Source organism: Somniosus microcephalus, unplaced genomic scaffold, assembly GCF_052327205.1.
Source record: "Somniosus microcephalus isolate GS21.2 unplaced genomic scaffold, FLI_Smic_1.0 unresolved_chr1, whole genome shotgun sequence".
NCBI classification, from domain to species: Eukaryota; Metazoa; Chordata; class Chondrichthyes; order Squaliformes; family Somniosidae; genus Somniosus; species Somniosus microcephalus.
The window spans coordinates 40,545,109-40,563,325 of record NW_028225179.1 but is presented as its reverse complement, the minus strand read 5'-3'; the positions used below and the strand labels follow the sequence as shown (position 1 = coordinate 40,563,325).

Sequence of the window (18,217 nt, the reverse complement as noted above, 5' to 3'; positions counted from 1 at the left end):
ATTTCTCAGTGAGGTTGCCGAAGCATCAAAGTAGCACTTTCATGTGCAATTTTTAAAGGTTGTATCAATGACTTTATCCTTGATTGTGCCTTATACCGTGGTTATAATCGCCAGTGGAAGCAGAGTCGATCTCTCATTTTCCACTATAAGAATGAATTGAGACCATTTGGAATAAACAGACCGAGCACTTTTCAAAGTGACTGGTGAACCTGCATCATGTTGGTTAGCCTGTTAATAAGTGTTGTTATTTTTAGTCAGTGTGCAAACGACATGAAGAGTTTTTATACAATAAATGCCAGAACGAATTTTAATGGTAGCTGTGGTGAACACAATTCATTTTATTTGAGCAGCAATGTTCCCTCTAATTATTTTTTTGTGCGCGGTCCCTTTAAATTTGCAGTTTCTCTTCCAGCGGCAGGAGCTGGTGAGCGGCCTGCACGTGACCTCACCATAGGTGCGCGGCTGCGGACCTTCGGGGGAACATTGGTGTGCGGCCCTCAACAGCTCAACAAAACTTGTTGACCGGCCCTCCAGCCCAAATAATAGCCCACCCCTGCTCTACACTGTCCCATCAAAGACTCCCAGGGCAGGTACAGCACGGGTTAGATACAGAGTAAATTTCCCTCTGCAGTGTCCCCTCAGTCTGTGGGTCTGATGCAAAGTATGTCCGCTTCCATTCTGCCTGAACAAATCCGTTCAACCGAGATATCCTGAACCCTGAACGGTCAGAGTGCCGACACTCTGGGAGACCTGTCTTATCTCAATACCTTTCTGAATGTGTTATTTCGCACTTGCAGAGATTCCCTGCAGCGGTTTCCTCTTCCCATTTCCTGCGATTCCCAAATCTTCTCCTAGCCTCATCCCATCCCTGAACACCTTGTCCTCGGACACATTGACCCTGAAGACAAACAAGACACGGATGTGAAGCTGTGATCAATGCAGTAAGTTTTATTTCTGAGTACAGCCCATTATTCTGACAGCAGTAATACAGGGTCAGGGGTTACGGGACCTAAACAATCAAACAGAGCCTGCTTCCCGTGAAGGAAGGTTTCATTCAGTGAGAACGTGGAGAGCTCGGGCTGGTGGGAATCCGTCACTGGATCTTTCATCATTTCAGAAAGCAGCATTGTAACATATCAGGGCACTTTTTTGGGAAAGGCATCTCGTCTCTGTTACAGCCGCCCTCACGACATGCTCCTCCATACCAGGTGCAGGGCACTAAAATCCAAAATGAAGAATGAATTGATTGATGGTTCTGTACACAGAGGGAGGGAGAACAATGAGAAAACATGAAGCTGAGTCTGTCAGTGTTACTAAGACTGACTCTGGACCACACATGAACATTAACTCTTTTATACTTAATGAAACTCCACACCTCTCCCCCGACCTGTGCAGACTCACTCTTTGTCCTGAAGGGCAGCCCAAGGGGATTTCCTCAGAAAGGAGCCTACCACACCCGCTATCTGAGACCAGAGACACAGAGAGGAAAGATCTGACATTGATGGAGAACCTTTCCCGGCACCAGAAGGGCCCAAAGAGTTTCACAGACCAGGGCTTGTTTCTGAAGTGCCGACACTGTTTTGTAGGAAATGTGGCAGCCAATTAGCTCATAGCAAAGTCCCACAAACAGCAAATGAGATTGGACAGGATGAGGAGTCTCTGCTCATGTTGGATGAGAGAGTGATGTCGGTCCAAGACACCGGGAGAACTCCCAGCTCTTCAAATAATGTCACCAGATGTTTCCTGCCCCATGAACAGGTAGACAGGGTCTCCGTTTAACGTTTCATCCACAACATGACACCTCCAACAGTGCAGCACTCCCCCAGTGCTGGGCTGTATGTACTGGACTGGGGCATCAACCCACAACTTGTTCACTCAACTCCCAACTGAGCCAAACTGACACCCAGCTACTGGCAATTGATCATTTCACCGCTTGCCTCCTCTACTTAGTCCGTGTTCTCACATCCCGATCTCTATGAAGGCTGCAGAATTATTCCAATTAAATAAACCTGTTTTGAAACCTTTTTGATCCCATTCCCTGCCCTCCTGTAATGAAAAGCTGACTCTTGTCTGGGGACCGGTTCCTCTCACACCTCCAGCATCGCTCCCAATTCACCATTCTTCATCTGTGAGACTGGACAGTGAGTGTGGGGGAAAGGGACTGAAGGATCTCCCGCTCCGGTCCTCACACAGAGTCCGCACTCTCACACTTTGCAGCGGGTAGCAGTGATCGGAAGCAACAACTGGGAGTTTCCCCTCTGCAGTACCTGGGTACTGAGGCCAATTACAGAGTCTCCTAACCGGGTCAATGCTGCGGCTGAGATCCGCCCACTCGGCACCGGCCAGTAATTTGTGCTTTTATTGCTGGTCTGTTTGGATCAGCAAACACCCGCCATTCCCTTGACCCACTGAGGTACCCGCTGAATAATCGGGGGATTTACCCGTGGAACTGGTTCAGGTTAAATTCTTCAGACCTTCTTACAATCACCTTCACTCAATTAATCAAACTGTGACATTCAAACAGAGAATACAATAGTTTAAAACATAAAACTGACTGGACACTGACTGCGGAGAGATCAGAGAAACCTAAAAACCAAAACCTATTCCTACTCCTCCAAATCTACCTCTTCCTCCTCGTAATATCTTCCAATTGGCGCCTCCACCGATCTCCCCTCCAGTGAGGCTGGCCTGAGTCAGCACCAGGAATCCAAGAAGCAAGAGCAGAGCTTTCATCTTCTGTGATGTTTTCCAGAGTCAGATTCAGGCGGCTGGAGTGGAAATGTTCTGAATCCGGACTCCGAGTTTGCTGCATTTATAGTCACACACACGGGGAGTGGCTCTGTTCTCTGGAGATATCCTGGGAAAAGGCGTTTCCTTTTTATGTGACGTGGATCAGTTGGCAGCTGGACCCAGTTGGCAGTTCTCTATCTTTCAGAAGACAAGGTTGTGTGTTTGGGCCCAACTCCAGGTCTGAACTCCTGAGCTCAGCTGGCATGATGCAGCTGGTCCACAAACATTATGGGAATCAGGCGGGGAAGTGGAGTTGAGGTCAAAGATCAGCCATGGTATTTTTGATAGGTGGAGCCGGCTGGAAGGGCCGTATGGCCTACTCCTACTCCTTATTCTTATGTCCTTATGTTCTCAACAGGACTTTTAACCCATCAAACCTAGGCCTAGAAATTGGATATGGCCCGAAAACGGGCGGTGTCATGGCCCAGTGCTATTTGGCTGCCCCCGTTCAGAGTGGCCCAGGCAGCATGCACAATTCATGCTGTCTGCTCATTTACATGATTGTAGTGCTGATCACAGCGCTAAACAGGTGGGCTAATATCTTGTGCAGTCTAATGGCCTGTAATGTGTGGCCTAGTGTTTCTCCACTACTTAGAGTGGAGGTGCTTTGATGCAGCAGCACCTCATTGTCACTGAAGTAGGGGTTGGAATTGCAGTTGGCCCACAAGTCTCAGCAGCAGCAAAGAGAACGAGCCACAAGGTCCTCCGATGCGGCTCTGGAGGCATTGGTCGTGGCAGTGGAGAGGAGGCAGGCTGTCCTGTTCCTGCAGCGTGGCAGGAAGCCATCAGTGCACACTTCGAGAAGGCTGTGGCAGGAGATAGCTGGGTACATCACATAGAAACATAGAAGATAGGAGCAGGAGTAGCCCATTCGGCCCTTCGAGCCTGCTCCGCCATTCAATGAGATCATGGCTGATCATGCAAAGTTAGTACCCTGTCCCTGCCTTCTCCCCATATCCCTTGAGCCTTAAGAAATATATCCAACTCTTTCTTGAATATATTTAATGAACTGGCCTCCACCGCCCTCTGTGGCAGAGAATTCCACAGGTTCACCACTCTCTTGGTGAAGAAATTCCTCCTCATTGCAGTCCTAAATGGCTTACCCCTTATCCTTAGACGGTGATCCCTAGTTCTGGACTCCCCGGCCATCAGAAACATCCTTCCTGCATCTAGTCTGTCCAGGCCTGACAGAATTTTGTAGGTTTGCATGAGATCCCCTCTAAGAATTCGCAATAATTTACAGTTCTGAAGATTCATTTTTTTGATTAAAGTATCACAGAAGCCCCACAGTGCAGATAGAGGCCATTTCGGCCCATCGAGCCTGCACCCACACATATCCCACCCGATCCCCGTAACCCCTACACCAACACATATCCCACCCTATCCCCGTAACTCCACGTATTTAATCCCCCCAACACTAAGGGTCAATTTTATCATAGCCAATCAACCTAACCCGCACATCTTTGGACTGTGGGAGGAAACCGGAGCACCCGGAGGAAACCCACGCAAACACGGGGAGAATGTGCAAACTCCACACAGACAGTCGCCCGAGGCCGAGTGGCAGTCGCACCACATGGCCGAATGACAAAAGAGGCTTGGAATGCAGCTTTGTATGTCTGGAAGTAAGGTTCGATGAAGACAAAGGTCAATGCTTTGTTTACAAAGCAACTGAATGCTATTAGCATTTGTTTGTATATCGAGTGGAGGACATCTAAACTGCAGAAGAGACTTTTGTATCATGAATGGGAAGCGTTAACATTTGAATGGATTTTAAATCACCCCAGTACTGGACAATAGAGCAGTCGTATCTCCCTTTTGTTTCAGCACAGGGAGCTCCGAAAATCACATTAACTCAATCCAACCACTTTGAGTTAACCTATCACAGCTTTCTCTTGTGTATTGGACCCTTTTGGGTGGGGAATTTTGCACACAGCCTTGCAAGGCAGAATGGGAGGGGCTCACCTGGTATAAAGATAGATGCTGAAGCTATTTTGCTCTCTTGACTTCCTGGGACCATAGGTGAGCTCTCTCTCTCTCTCTCTCTCTTCCTCTTCCTCTTTGCTGGACCACATGTGAGCAGAGTTTCTGACTCCTCAACAAGGCAACCAAGCAGGAGTTAAGGGGGGATGGTGATTTAAGGGAATTGCTAAGATTGTTTAAATAACATTGTAGCCATTGTATCCCTCGTTTTCAATGTCTGCAACCCCCGTTATATAGTTTTACAATTTCACTGTGTTCGTGTGGGATAGTTTGGTATTTTTGATTATAGTTTCTTTTAGTTAATAAAGCTTGATTTTTGCTCTCATCCAAACCACTTGTTCCGTTTTAATATCATTAATTATAAGTTCCTCCACTCAGAACTAAAGGAGGGGTAGCGATTCGAAACCGCTGTTTGTAAACTGGTTTAGAGTGCAGCAGCAAAAAGACTGCTGGCCAGGTAGATTACCTTAAACCAGTTTAAAAGAAGCCCCCGGAATCCTTACACCTCTCAATCTTCTAAACTCCAGTGAGTATAAGCCCAATTGACACAATCTCTCCTCATACGTCATTCCTGCCATCCCAGGTATCAGCCTGGTGAATCTTCGCTGCACTCCTTCCATGGCAAGAACGTCCTTCCTCAGGTAAGGCGACCAAAACTGCACACAATACTCAAGGTGCGGTCTCACCAAGGCCCTGTACAACTGTAGCAAGACATCCTTTTTCCTGTACTCGAACCCTCGTGCTACGAAGGCCAACATACCATTTGCCTTCTTAACCGCCTGCTGCACCTGCATGCTTACCTTCAGCGACTGGTGCACAAGGACACCCAGGTCTCTTTGCACTTCCCCTTCTCCCAATCTATTGCCATTCAAATAATAATCTGCCGTCCTGTTTTTGCCACCAAAGTGGATAACCTCACATTTATCCACATTATAGTGCATTTGCCATGTGTCTGCCCAATCACCCAACCTGTCCAAATCGTACTGGAGTTTCACGACATCCTCCTCACAGCATAGCCTCCCACCCAGCTTTGTGTCGTCTGCAAATTTGGAAATATTACATCTAATTCCCTCGTCCAGATCATTAATATATATTGTGAACAGCTGGGGTCCTAGGACCGATCCTTGCGGTACCCCACTAGTCACTCCCTGCCACTCGGAAAACGACCCGTTTATTCCAACTCTTTGCTTTCTGTATGCCAACCAGTTCTCTATCCAAGTCAATACCTTGCCCCCAATCCCATGTGCCTTAATTTTGCACGCTAATCTCTTATGTGGGACCTTATCGAAAGCCTTCTGAAAGTCCAAGTATACCACATCCACTGGTTCTCCCTTATCTATTTTACCAGTTACATCCTCCAAAAATTCCAGTGGATTAGTCAAGCATGATTTACCTTTTGTAAATCCATGTTGACTTTGTCCGATCCTGTCAATGCTTTCCAAGTGCTCTGCTATTCCATCTTTTATAATGGACGCTAGCATTTTCCCCACTACCGATGTCAGGCTTACCGGTCTATAATCCCCCGCTTTTTCTCTACCAACTTTTTTGAATAGTGGGGTAACATTAGCTACATCACGGTCAACAGTATCATGTCACGGTCAATAGTGTTGTCCCGCGGACATGGATACAGTGCCGCAAGAAGTTTAGCGATCTCACACGGCAGGTCAAGGTGAGTGAAGGCTTCAGCAAATGTCATATCCCAGCATCTGCACCACAAGCCTCGGACACTGCTCAATGCATCACACCCCCATCACTGACCGACCTTTCACCACTCAGACCTCACAATCATAGCTTCATTTCACCCTCACAACCTTACCATTGCTGCAACACTCACTGACACATCTCACACCTTGCACACACCGACAGCTATTCAACTTTGACAGACACATCACACAAACACTCACTGCACTCACTGACACATCTCACACCTTGCACACACCGACAGCGATTCAACTTTGGCAGACACATCACCCAAACACTCACTGCACTCACTGACACATCTCACACCTTGCACACACCGACAGCTATTCAACTTTGACAGACACATCACACAAACACTCACTGCACTCACTGACACATCTCACACCTTGCACACACCGACAGCTATTCAACTTTGACAGACACATCACACAAACACTCACTGCACTCACAGCCACATCTCACACCTTGCACACACCGACAGCTATTCAACTTTGACAGACACATCACCAAACACTCACTGCACTCACTGACACACTTCCCTTTCTCTTGCAGGCCAAGGTGGCTCACAACCACCGTGAGCAGCGGCAGACGGGAGGCGGCCAAACCGCTGTACAGGCCTTTGCAAACTGGAGGAGACAGTGCTCGACATGATTGGAGGGGAAGTCACCGAGGCCGCAACAACGGGGAAGTTGCAGCCCTGGGGTCAATAATGCTCATTCCTAATCCTTCTTCTCATATCCCACATCCCCTCATCCCACAACCTCTTCTCACTTACAAGCTGCTGATGCTATATACATGGATATCTTGCTTTCCCCCCTCCCCTCATCATAACCTGACTCTTGTGCCTTTCTGATTTCAGATGACCAAGATCTGTCACCCGCATAGCCTGTCCCCGAAATAATGGAGGAAAGTGGAGATGAAGAAGATGGCCCACCACACGTCACTGCATCCGACACTCAGACAGCAGCTCAGAAACTGGCACTGCGCGAAATGTAGAGGGTAATATAGATGCGGGATCTGCACATGGTGCCAAGAAACACACACACAGACACTGCCATGCATACACGTAGACAGACTGATAACACGCACATACATACAGACACACACACAGAGCAGGAGGGAAAGGGTTACGGTTGTAGGTGGATTGAGATCAGTGACGGAGAGAGAGGTTTTAAACAGGCTTTTAAAGACACTTGCTCGGCACGTAACAGCCAGTCTGTCGATTTAGGGCCCAGTGTGGTACAAATCTGACCTCTCACCAAGGACTGTGTTTGAACTCCCTACATTCATTTTACACAAAACCTTCAGATCGGTAGTGGAGAAAGGTCAGAGTTTTGACCCTCTGTGACACCTAGCCTCTCGCTGAAGTTTGTTTCGAGAGCTGTACTGTGTCTATTCAGAATTCACGATAGAATTACATCGTATTTACAGCGCAGAAACAGGCCATTCAGTCCAACAGGTCCATGCCGGTGTTTATGCTCCACACCAACCTCCTACCCCCTTACTTCACCTCATCCTACCATCATATCCTTCTATTCCTTTCTCCATCATATACCTATCTGGTTGCCCCTTAAAGGCACTCTGCTATTCACCTCAACTACTCCATTTGCCAGCAAGCTTTACATTCTAACCAGTCTCTGGGTAAAGAGGTTTCTCCCGAGTTCATTATTGCAATTATTAATGACCATCTTATGTTTATGATCCCTAGTTTGCGACTCCCTAAAGTGGGATCATCTTCTCTACATCTACCCCATCAAAGCCCTTCATAAATATAAAGATCTCTATTAGACATTGCTCAGCCTTCTCTTTTCTAGAGAAAGAGCCCCAACATGTTCAGTCATTCTGGATACTTAGAACCTCTCAGTTCTGGTATAATTCTCGTCAATCCTATTTTGCACCTTCTCCAGTGTCTCGATATACTTTTCGTAATTTGGAGACCAGAACTGTACACAGTGCTCCAAGTGTGGTCTAACCAAAGTCTGTACACGTTTAATATAACTTCTCTGCTTTGCAATTCTCTTACTCTAGAAATGAACCCCAGTGCTTGGTTTGCATTTTCATGGCCTTGTTAACCTGCTTTTAATGATTTGTACATCTGTTCCCCGAGATCCCTTTGCTCCTCTACCACATTTAGACACTTGCTATCCAAGGAGCTCGTAGCCTCCTTACTCCTCCTACCAAAATTCACCACCTCATACCGATCTATATTGAAATTAATTTGCCATTTACACACCCATCATCCAAGTTTAACATCTTGTATTGTCACAATCCTCTTCAATATTGATTAAAATCCCAAATTTGACATCATCCACAAATTTTGAAACTGTACCAACAATTCCGAGTAAATATATTAGTGCCTCTGCTATCTCTTCCCTTGCTCCATTTAGTCTGTGTGAATTAACACATCCAGACCTGCGATTTTATCCTCTCAAACTTCTGCTAGTTTATCAGTTATTTTCCCCTTTCAATTTTAACGGTCTTGATATCTTTTTTGATCTCCTCTTGCAAGGTCATATCCACCTCGTTAGTCAGCCAGTTTAAAAACTGAGGCATTTCCTGCCATTTCGCTGTCATTACCTGCGAATTTATCTTGTGCATCCTTTAGTGGCTCTGTCCCTATCCTGTTTTACCTTTTGTTGTGTGTCTGTAGATATTACTATTTACTATTTCTTTTTATATTACTTGATAATTTAATGTCGCAATTCCTTTTCGCCTTCCTAATTGTTTTTTTTAAATTTCTTTCCCAATCTCTTCCTATTCCCTTTTGTCATCCTTTCCTTTATTGTCACTGTACTCAGTCTCTGCCTTTTTCTTTAGTTTCAATTCTGCCCTCATCTCTTTATTCATCCATGGTGCTTCATTATTGGCTAGTTTATTGTTTATTTTAGTGGAATATATTCCTCCTGAACTCTGCTGATCACCCTTTTATATATTTCCCACTGCTGCTCTCTCTCTTTTTCTGTCTCTTCCGTTCCAATTTATCTTCACTAGCTCCATTTACATCACCTCAATCACCTTTTTCCATATGATTATTTTTGTCTTTCTCAAATCATAAACCTTATTATGTTGAGATTGATATTGTCTAGATTTTCACCGAAGCTCACTTCTCTTATCTGCTCTGGTTCATCACCCTTTATAGATCCATCAGGAAGCCATCAGTGCACACTTCGAGAAGGCTGTGGCAGGAGATAGCTGGTACATCACGGCCAACAGTATCATGTCACGGTCATTAGTGTCGTCCCGCGGACATGGATCCAGTGCCGCAAGAAGTTTAACGACCTCACACGGGAGGTCAAGGTGAGTGAAGGCTTCAGCAAATGTCATATCCCAGCATCTGCACCACAAGCCTCAGACACTGCTCAATATACCACACCCCCATCATTCACCTACCTTTCACCACACAGACCTCACAATCATAGCTTCCTTTCACCCTCACAACCTTACCACTGCTGCAACACTCACAGCCACAGCTCACACCTTGCACATACTAAGAGCTATTCAACTAAGGCAGGCACATCACCCAAACACTCACTGCACTCACTGACACACTTCCCTTTTTCTTGCAGGCCAAGGTAGCTCACAACCGCCGCGAGCAACGGCAGACGGGAAGCGGCCAAACCGCTTTACAGACCTTTGCCAACTGGAGGAGACAGTGCTCGACATGATTGGAGGGGCAGTCACCGAAGCCACGAAAACGGGGAAGTTGAAGCCCTTGGGGGCAATAACGCTCTGCTCATTCCTAATCCTCCTTCTCATATCCCACATCCCCTCATCCCACAAGCTCTTCTCACTTACAAGCTGCTGATGCTGCATGCATGGATATCTTGCTTTCCCCCCTCCCCTCATCATAACCTGACACTTGTGCCTTTCTGCTTTCAGATGACCAAGATCTGCCACCCACGTAGCCTGTCCCCGAAATAATGGAGGAAAGTGGAGAAGAAGAAGATGGCCCACCACATGTCACTGCATCAGACACTCAGACACCAGCTCAGAAACTGGCACTGTGCGGAATGTAGAGGGTAATATAGATGCGGGATCTGCACATGGTGACAAGAAACACACACACAAAAACATGAACAGATACTGACATGCATACACGTACAGACAGACAGAACACACGCACGTCCAGATAGGCACATACACAGACTGAGCAGGAGGGAGAGGGTTAAGGTTGTAGGTGGATTGAAATCAGTGACGGAGTGAGAGGTTTTAAACAGGCTTCTGAAGGGACGTGTTTGGCATGAAACAGCCAGTCTGCCAACTTAGGGCCGAGGGTGGTACAAATCTGACCTCTCACCAAGGACAGTGTTTGAACTCCCCACATTCATGTTACACAAGACCTTCAGATCGGTAGGGGTGAAAGGTCAGAGCTTTGGCCCTCTGTGACACCCAGGCCTTGCTGATGATTGTTTCGAGTGTTGTACCGTGTCTGTTCAGAATTCACTACAGAATTACATAGAATTTACAGCACAGAAACAGGCCATTCAGTCCACCAGGTCCATGCCGGTGTTTATGTTCCACACGAGTCTCCACCCACCTTACTTCACCTCACCCTATCATATCCTTCTATACCTTTCTCTCTCGTGTACTTATCTAGCTTCCCCTTAAAGACACTCTGCTATTCACCTCAACTACTCCATGTGCCAGCAAGCTCTACATTCTAACCACTCTCTGGGTGAAGAAGTTTCTCCTGAATTTCTTATTGGATTTATTAGTAACTATCTTATATTTATGACCCCTGATTTTTGACTCCCCACAAGTAGTAACATCTCTATATCTACCCCATCAAACCCCTTCAGAATTATAAAGGTCTCTATTAGATCATCGCTCAGCCTTCCCTTTTCTAGAGAAAGAGCCCCAGCCTATTCAGTCATTCAGAATACTAAGAACCTCTCAGTTACGGTATAATGCGTGTAAATCTTTTTTGCACCTTCTCCAGTGACTCTATACCCTTACTGTAATATGGAGACCAGACCTGTACACAGTACTCCAAGTGGGGTCTAACCAAGGTTCTATATAAGTTTAACATAACTTCTCTGCTTTGCAATTCTCTTACTCTAGAAATGAACTCCAATGCTTTGTTTGCATTTCCATGGCCTTATTAGCTTGCTTTTAACGATTTGTACTGCTGTTCCTCCAGATCCCTTTGCTCCTCTACCCCATTTAGACACTTACTTTCCAAGGAAATGCACCACCTCACACCTATCTGTATTGAAATTAATTTGCCCTTCACACGCCCATCACCCAAGTTTATTAACATCTTGTATTGTCACAATCCTCCTCAGTATTGATTACAATCCCAAATTTGGTGTCATCCACAAATTTTGATATTGTACCAACAATTCTGAGTAAATATATTAGTGCCGCTGCTATCTCTTCCTTGCTTCGTTTAGTATGTGTGAATTAACACATCCAGACCCGCCGCTTTATCCTCTCTAACTTTTACTAGTTTATCAGTTATTTTCCCCTTTCAATTTTAAAGGTCTTGGTATCTTTTTTGATCTCCTCTTGCAATGTCATATCCACCTTGTTAGTCGACCTGGTTAAAAACTGAGGCAAAGTAATTCTCCAATATTTCTGCCATTTTGCTGTCATTACCTGCGAGTTTATCTTCTGCATCCTTTAGTGGCCCTGACCCTATCTTGTTTTACCTTTTCTTTTGTGGGTCTGTAGATTACTTTTTACTATTTCTTGGCATATTACTTGATAATTTAATGCCGCAGTTCCTTTTCGCCTTCCTAATTGTTTTTTTGCTTCTTTCCCAACCTCGCCCTACTCCTTTTCTCATCCTCTCCTTTATTGTCACTGTACTCAGTGTCTGCCTTTCCTTTTGTTTAAATTTTGCCCTTATCCATGGTGTTTCATTATTGGCTAGTTTATTCTTGTTTATTTTAGTGGAATATCTTCCTCCTGAACTCAATTGATCACCTTTGTAAGTATTTCCCACTGCTGTTCTATCTCTCTGTCTGTCTCTTATCTGCTCTGGTTCATTTCCCATTATAGATCCATCACTGATTCCTCTCTTGTTGGGCTTCTTACGTACTGGGTAAGAAAGGAGTCCTGAACACACTGTAAATTCTCCATTCCCTTTTCCCCTTTCCCTACCTCTCCTTGCCAGATTATTTGGTGTTGTTGAAATCTCCCATGATTAGGATTTGTATTTGACTTATTTTATAGATGTACTGACATATTTTCCCTCCAATTCCCTTCCACTGTTAGCTGGACTGTAGAATAACATTTTCAGTGTCATGTTAACCTGGTTTGGATCCCTGCTCTCCTGAGGCATCTGTGTCCTATGGAAATACGCTCAGCAGATCAGCAGAAATCGCTTGCCAATTATTGAAACATTGCAGATAAACTTACAAAATGACCAAACTGCTTCAATTACAGAGGCAGGCTGACAAAAATCTTGAAAAACAAGGCCCAGTAGATTTACAGAGAGGAGCACATCGGAGGCAATGTGTACATATGTGGGCGGAGATGTCAGTGGACGATGAAATGTAAAAAAATGAATTCAGGAATGGGGATGAATGAGATGTGGCGGAAGAGGTGCAGCAGAGGTTAGAATAAAAAGCAAGCTTCCCTCTAGATTAACAGCGAAATCTTGCAGGACTCCAAGCCCCTGGTGGGACCGGACACATCCTGGAAAGCACATTTTAAAACTGGGGGGTGAAGAAGCTGTGACCAGCTCATGCAATGTGTTCAGAGCACAGGCTGGGCTCAGTGATAAAGTGGTTGTGTTCAGAGAGCGCAGTTAGGTGAGGAATCTTGACTGAGAAGGTAGAAACTGACAGACGGGAGGGGAGGGGGGTCTGAGGGAGAGAGAGGGGAGGGAGAGTGAGCTGGTAGGGAGAGAGAGAGGGGAAGGGAGACAGAGAAGGGAAGGGAGACAGAGAGAGGCAAAAAGAGGGACCAAGTGGAAGTGAAGAGAAAGGCTGAAAGAGTAAAGGACAGCGAGGCAGAGAGAAAGATGAGAGAGCGCGAGAGCACGCCGGAATGAGGCATAGTAAGAGAGAAAGAGGCAGAGAGACGGAAAGAGATTTTTTATTTTAATCGCTCCTTCTCTGTTCAGTTTAATATTTCTCGAAGTTTTCTTACTCTATCATATCATATCGATGTCAGGTTATAATCACTAACTTTAAAGCAATGAGATTTTGTTCAGTCAGTACAGGTTTTGAGACAGGCACTGACTTCAGAGCAGGGTTATCCAGCAGATCTGAGTTATACTGCCAGCTTCACATGGGTCCCCGGTCAAACTCCATTTACACTGCCCCATCAAACACTCCCAGGGCAGGTACAGCACGGGAGAGATACAGAGTAAATCTCCCTCGACACGGTCCCCATCAAACACTCCCAGGGCAGGTACAGCACAGGACAGATATAGAGAGTAAAGTTGACTCTACATTGTCACATCAATCACTCCCAGTGGAGGTACAGCACAAGACAGAAACTGAGTAAAGATCACTCAAACTGTCCCATCAAAAAAATTCAGTGCAGGTTCAGCACGGATATGATACAGAGTAAAGCTCACTCTGCAGCATCCCATCAAACACTCCCAGGGTAGGTACAGCACAGGTTAGATACAAAGTAATTTGCCCTCTACACTGTCCCCATCAAACACTCCCAGGGTAGGTACAGCACGGGTTAGATACAGAGTAAAGCTTCCTCTACACTGTCCCATCAAACACTCCCAAGGCAGGTGCAGTGCAGGAGAGAAACAGAGTAAAGCTCAGTCTTCACTGTCCCTATCAAAAACTCTCAGGGCAGGTACAGCACGGGTTAGTTGCACAGAATAGCTCCCTCTGCACTGTCCCATCAAACACTCCCAGGACAGGTACAGCAAGGGTTAGATACAGAGTAAAGCTCACTCTACACTGTCCCATCAAACTCTCCCAGGGCAGGTACAGCACAGGTTAGATACAGAGTAAAGCCCCCTCTGCAGCATCCCATCAAACACTCCCAGGGTAGGTACAGCACGGGTTAGATACAGAGTAATGTTCCCTCTACACTGTCCCTATCAAAAACTCTCAGGGCAGGCATTACTTGGGTTAGTTACAGGGTAAGGCTCCCTCTTCACTGTCCCATCAAACACTCCCAGGGCAGGTGAAGCACAGGACAGAAACAGAGTAAAACTCAGTCGACACTGTCCCATTAATCACTCAGGGCAAGTACAGCACGGGTTAGATACAGAATAAAGCTCACTCTACACTGTCCCTATCAAAACCTCCCAGGGCAGGTAAAGCACAGGTTAGATACAGAGTAAAGCTCCATCGACATTGTCCCATCAAACACTCCCAGCGCAGGTGCAGTGCAGGACAGAAATAGAGTAAAGCTCAGTCTACACTGTCCCATTAAACACTCTCAGGGCAGGTACAGCTCGGGTTAGATGCAGAGTATTGCTCCCTCTACACTGTCCCATCAAGCACTCTCAGGGCAGGTACAGCACTGGTTAGCCGAAGACTAAAGCTCCTTCTACAATGTCCCATCGAAAATTCCCTGGGCAGGTACAGCACGGGTTAGATAGTGTCTGTGGGTCTAATGTAGATTATGTCTCATTTCAGTCTGCCTGAGGAAACCCATGAACTTGGGGATACAGAGCAGAATTTAGAAATGTACAGATGACACGAAATGTGGAAGTGCAGTAAAGAGTGAGGAAGATGGTAATAAACTTCAAGACAACATAGACAGGCTGGAATAGTGGACGAATTTCAACACAGAAAGTGTGAGGTGATACAGATTGGTCGGAGGAATGAGGAGAGACAACACAATCTGAATGTTCCAATTTTAAAGGGGGTGCGAGAACGAGACCTGGGGTTGTTTGTGCACAAACCTTTGGGGGGAGGACAGGTTAACAACAGTCAGAACAATGTGTTAAACCGATATAAAACACTAGTGCGGTCCCAGCTGGAGTAGTGTGTCCAATTCTGGGCTCTACACTTTAGGATGGATGAGAATGTTTTGGAGAGGGTACAGAAGAGATTTACTAGAATGGTTTCAGGGATGAGGGATTACTGTTACATGGATAGACTGGAGAAGATGGGGTTTTCTCCTTGGAGCGGGAAAGGCCAAGTAGAGATTTGATAGGAGTTTAAAATCATGAAGGGTTCAGAGAGTCAATAATGAGAATCTCTCTCTAATGGCTGAAGCGTCGATAACGAGAGATTTAATGTGATTGTCAATAGAATCAGAGGTGACATGAGGAAAAATGTATTTATGCAACGAGTGGTTAGAATTTGGAATGACTGACTGATAGGGTGCTGGATACAGATTCAGGAATAGCCATCAAAATGGAATTGGCTAAATACGTGAAGGAGAAATAATTGCCGTGATAACAACAGAAAATGCTGGAAAAACTCAGCAAGTCAGGCAACATCCGTGGAGGTTGCCTGACTTGCTGAGTTTTTCCAGCATTTTCTGTTGTTATTTCGGATTTCCAACATCTGCAGTATTTTGCTATCGTACTAATAATTGCCGTGATATGGGGAAAGAGCGGGGGAGGGGGACTAACTGGATTACTCTGTGAAAGAGCCGGTGCAGCGTCAATCGGCCGAAGGGCTTCCTTCTGTGCTGGTTCATTCTATGATTCTGTAAGTGAGATATGCTGAATCCAATCGGTCAGAGTGCTGAAACTCTGGGACACCCGTTTTATCTCAGTACCTTCCTGAATGTGTTTAGGCACTTGCAGAGATTCCCTACAGCGGTTTCCCCCTCCCATTTCCTGCGATTTCCAAATCTGCACCCAGCCTCAATCCACCCCGAACACCTTGTCCTCGGACACTGATCCTAAAGAGAAACAAGACACGGATGTGAAGCGGTGATCAATGCAGTAAGTTTTATTTGAGTAGAGCCCATTATTCTGACAGCAGTAAGACAGGGTCAGGGGTTACGGGACCTAAACAATCAAACAGAGCCTGCTTCCCGTGAAGGAAGGTTTCATTCAGTGAGAACGTGGAGAGCTCGGGCTGGCGGGAATCCATCACTGGATCTTTCACACAAGCAGAGTGGAAGAATTTGGTGATAGTAGGAATTCATTGCAAATTATTGACCTAGTTAGGAAATTAGCTGAGCTGCAGGAGGCAGAGAGTAGGGATAATGGATACGTACTCAAATTGGCAGGATGTGACTGTGGTGTCCCACAGGGATCTGTGTTGGGGCCTCAACTATTCACAGTATTTATTAACAACTTAGATGATGGCATAGAAAGTCATATATCTAAATCTGCGATGACACAAAGATAGGCTGCATTGTAGGGAGTGTAGATGAAAGCATAAAATTACAAAGTGATATCGATAGATTATGTGAATGGGTAAAACTGTGGCAAATGGATTTCAGTGTAGGCAAATGTGAAGTCATCCACTTTGGACCTAAAAATGATACAACAGGGTACGTTCTAAATTGTGAAAGGCTCAAAAATAGTGGAGGTCCAAAGAGACTTGGGGGTCCAGGTACAGAGATCATTAAAATGTCATGAACAGGTACAGAAAATAATCAAAAAAGCTAATGGAATGCTGGCTTTTATGTCTAGTGGACCAGAGTACAGAGGGGTAGAGGTTATGCTGCAGCTATACAAAACCCCGGTTAGACCACACCTGGAGTACAGTGAGCAGTTCTGGGCACCACACCTTAGGATGGATATATTGGCCTTGGAGGGAGTGCAGCGTAGGTTTACCAGAATGATACCCGGACTCCAAGGGTTGTTCCGAGGAGAGATTACACAAACTAGGGTTATAATCCCTAGAATTTAGAAGTCTAAGGGGTGATCTGATTGAAGTTTTCAAGATATTATGGGGAATAGATAGGGTAGAGGGAGAGAAACTATTTCCACTGGTTGGGAATTCTAGGACTAGGGGGCATAGTCTAAAAATTTGAGCCAGACCTTTCAGGAGTGAAATTAGGAAACACTTTTACACACAATGGGAGGTAGAAATTTGGAACTTTCATCCGCAAATGGCAAGTGATGCTAGATCAATTGTTAATTTTAAATCAGAGATTGATAGCTTTTTGTTAACTAAAGGTATTAAAGGATATGGGCCAACGTGCAGATCAGCCATGATCTCATTGAATGGCAGAACAGGCTCGAGGGGCTCAATGGCCTACTCCTGTTCCTATGTTGCTCTGGAGCAGTCGCCGTGACTGGTGAACTATTCCAAATAGAGATTCAGTTGCTGTGTTTTGCAGGAGTTGTTTGCTGCTGTTAAATACCAGAATCAAATTAATGAGAATGCACCAATTGAAACAGAAAGTTCAGCACTTTCTGTGGAGGTGAATGGCCCAGACACATTGGTACGGAACCGTATTTAGAAAGAAACAGAGCAAAGGGATGGTGGATCAGACAACCTCACAGACACAAACGTAGACCCACATGTACATAGACACACATAACCACAGACATGCAGACACACTCATGTAGAGACATGCCCACAGAAGCACATACACAAGCATGTACACATACATAGATCACAATATACAAATAAACGCATACACAGCCACACAGATTGACACACAGACACATACACCTCTCTAACTGGCGAGAAGCTAGGAGCTGTGGATGAGCAGAGAGATTTAGAGCTCCAAGTACTTAAATCAGTAAAAGCTAGTGGACGGGTACAATAATAATTAAAGAGGCTAATGGAATGTTGGTGCTTCAGTTGTAGAGAGTTCTGGAAAGACCCCATCTGGAGAATTGCATTCAGTTCTGGGCACCGCACCTCAGGAAGGATATACTGGCCTTGGAGAGAGTGCAGCA

General features: G+C 45.5%; 1 long non-coding RNA gene across 1 annotated transcript; it reads right to left on the bottom strand.

Moving 5' to 3' along the window:
• Positions 1–928: 928 nt before the first annotated feature.
• Positions 929–16,225, bottom strand: LOC147094742 (uncharacterized). The gene is made up of 2 exons (XR_015074625.1): positions 16,129–16,225; positions 929–1,218 (listed from the first exon to the last, which is right to left on the bottom strand). It is a non-coding gene; the product is annotated as an uncharacterized LOC147094742 (long non-coding RNA).
• Positions 16,226–18,217: the final 1,992 nt, after the last annotated feature.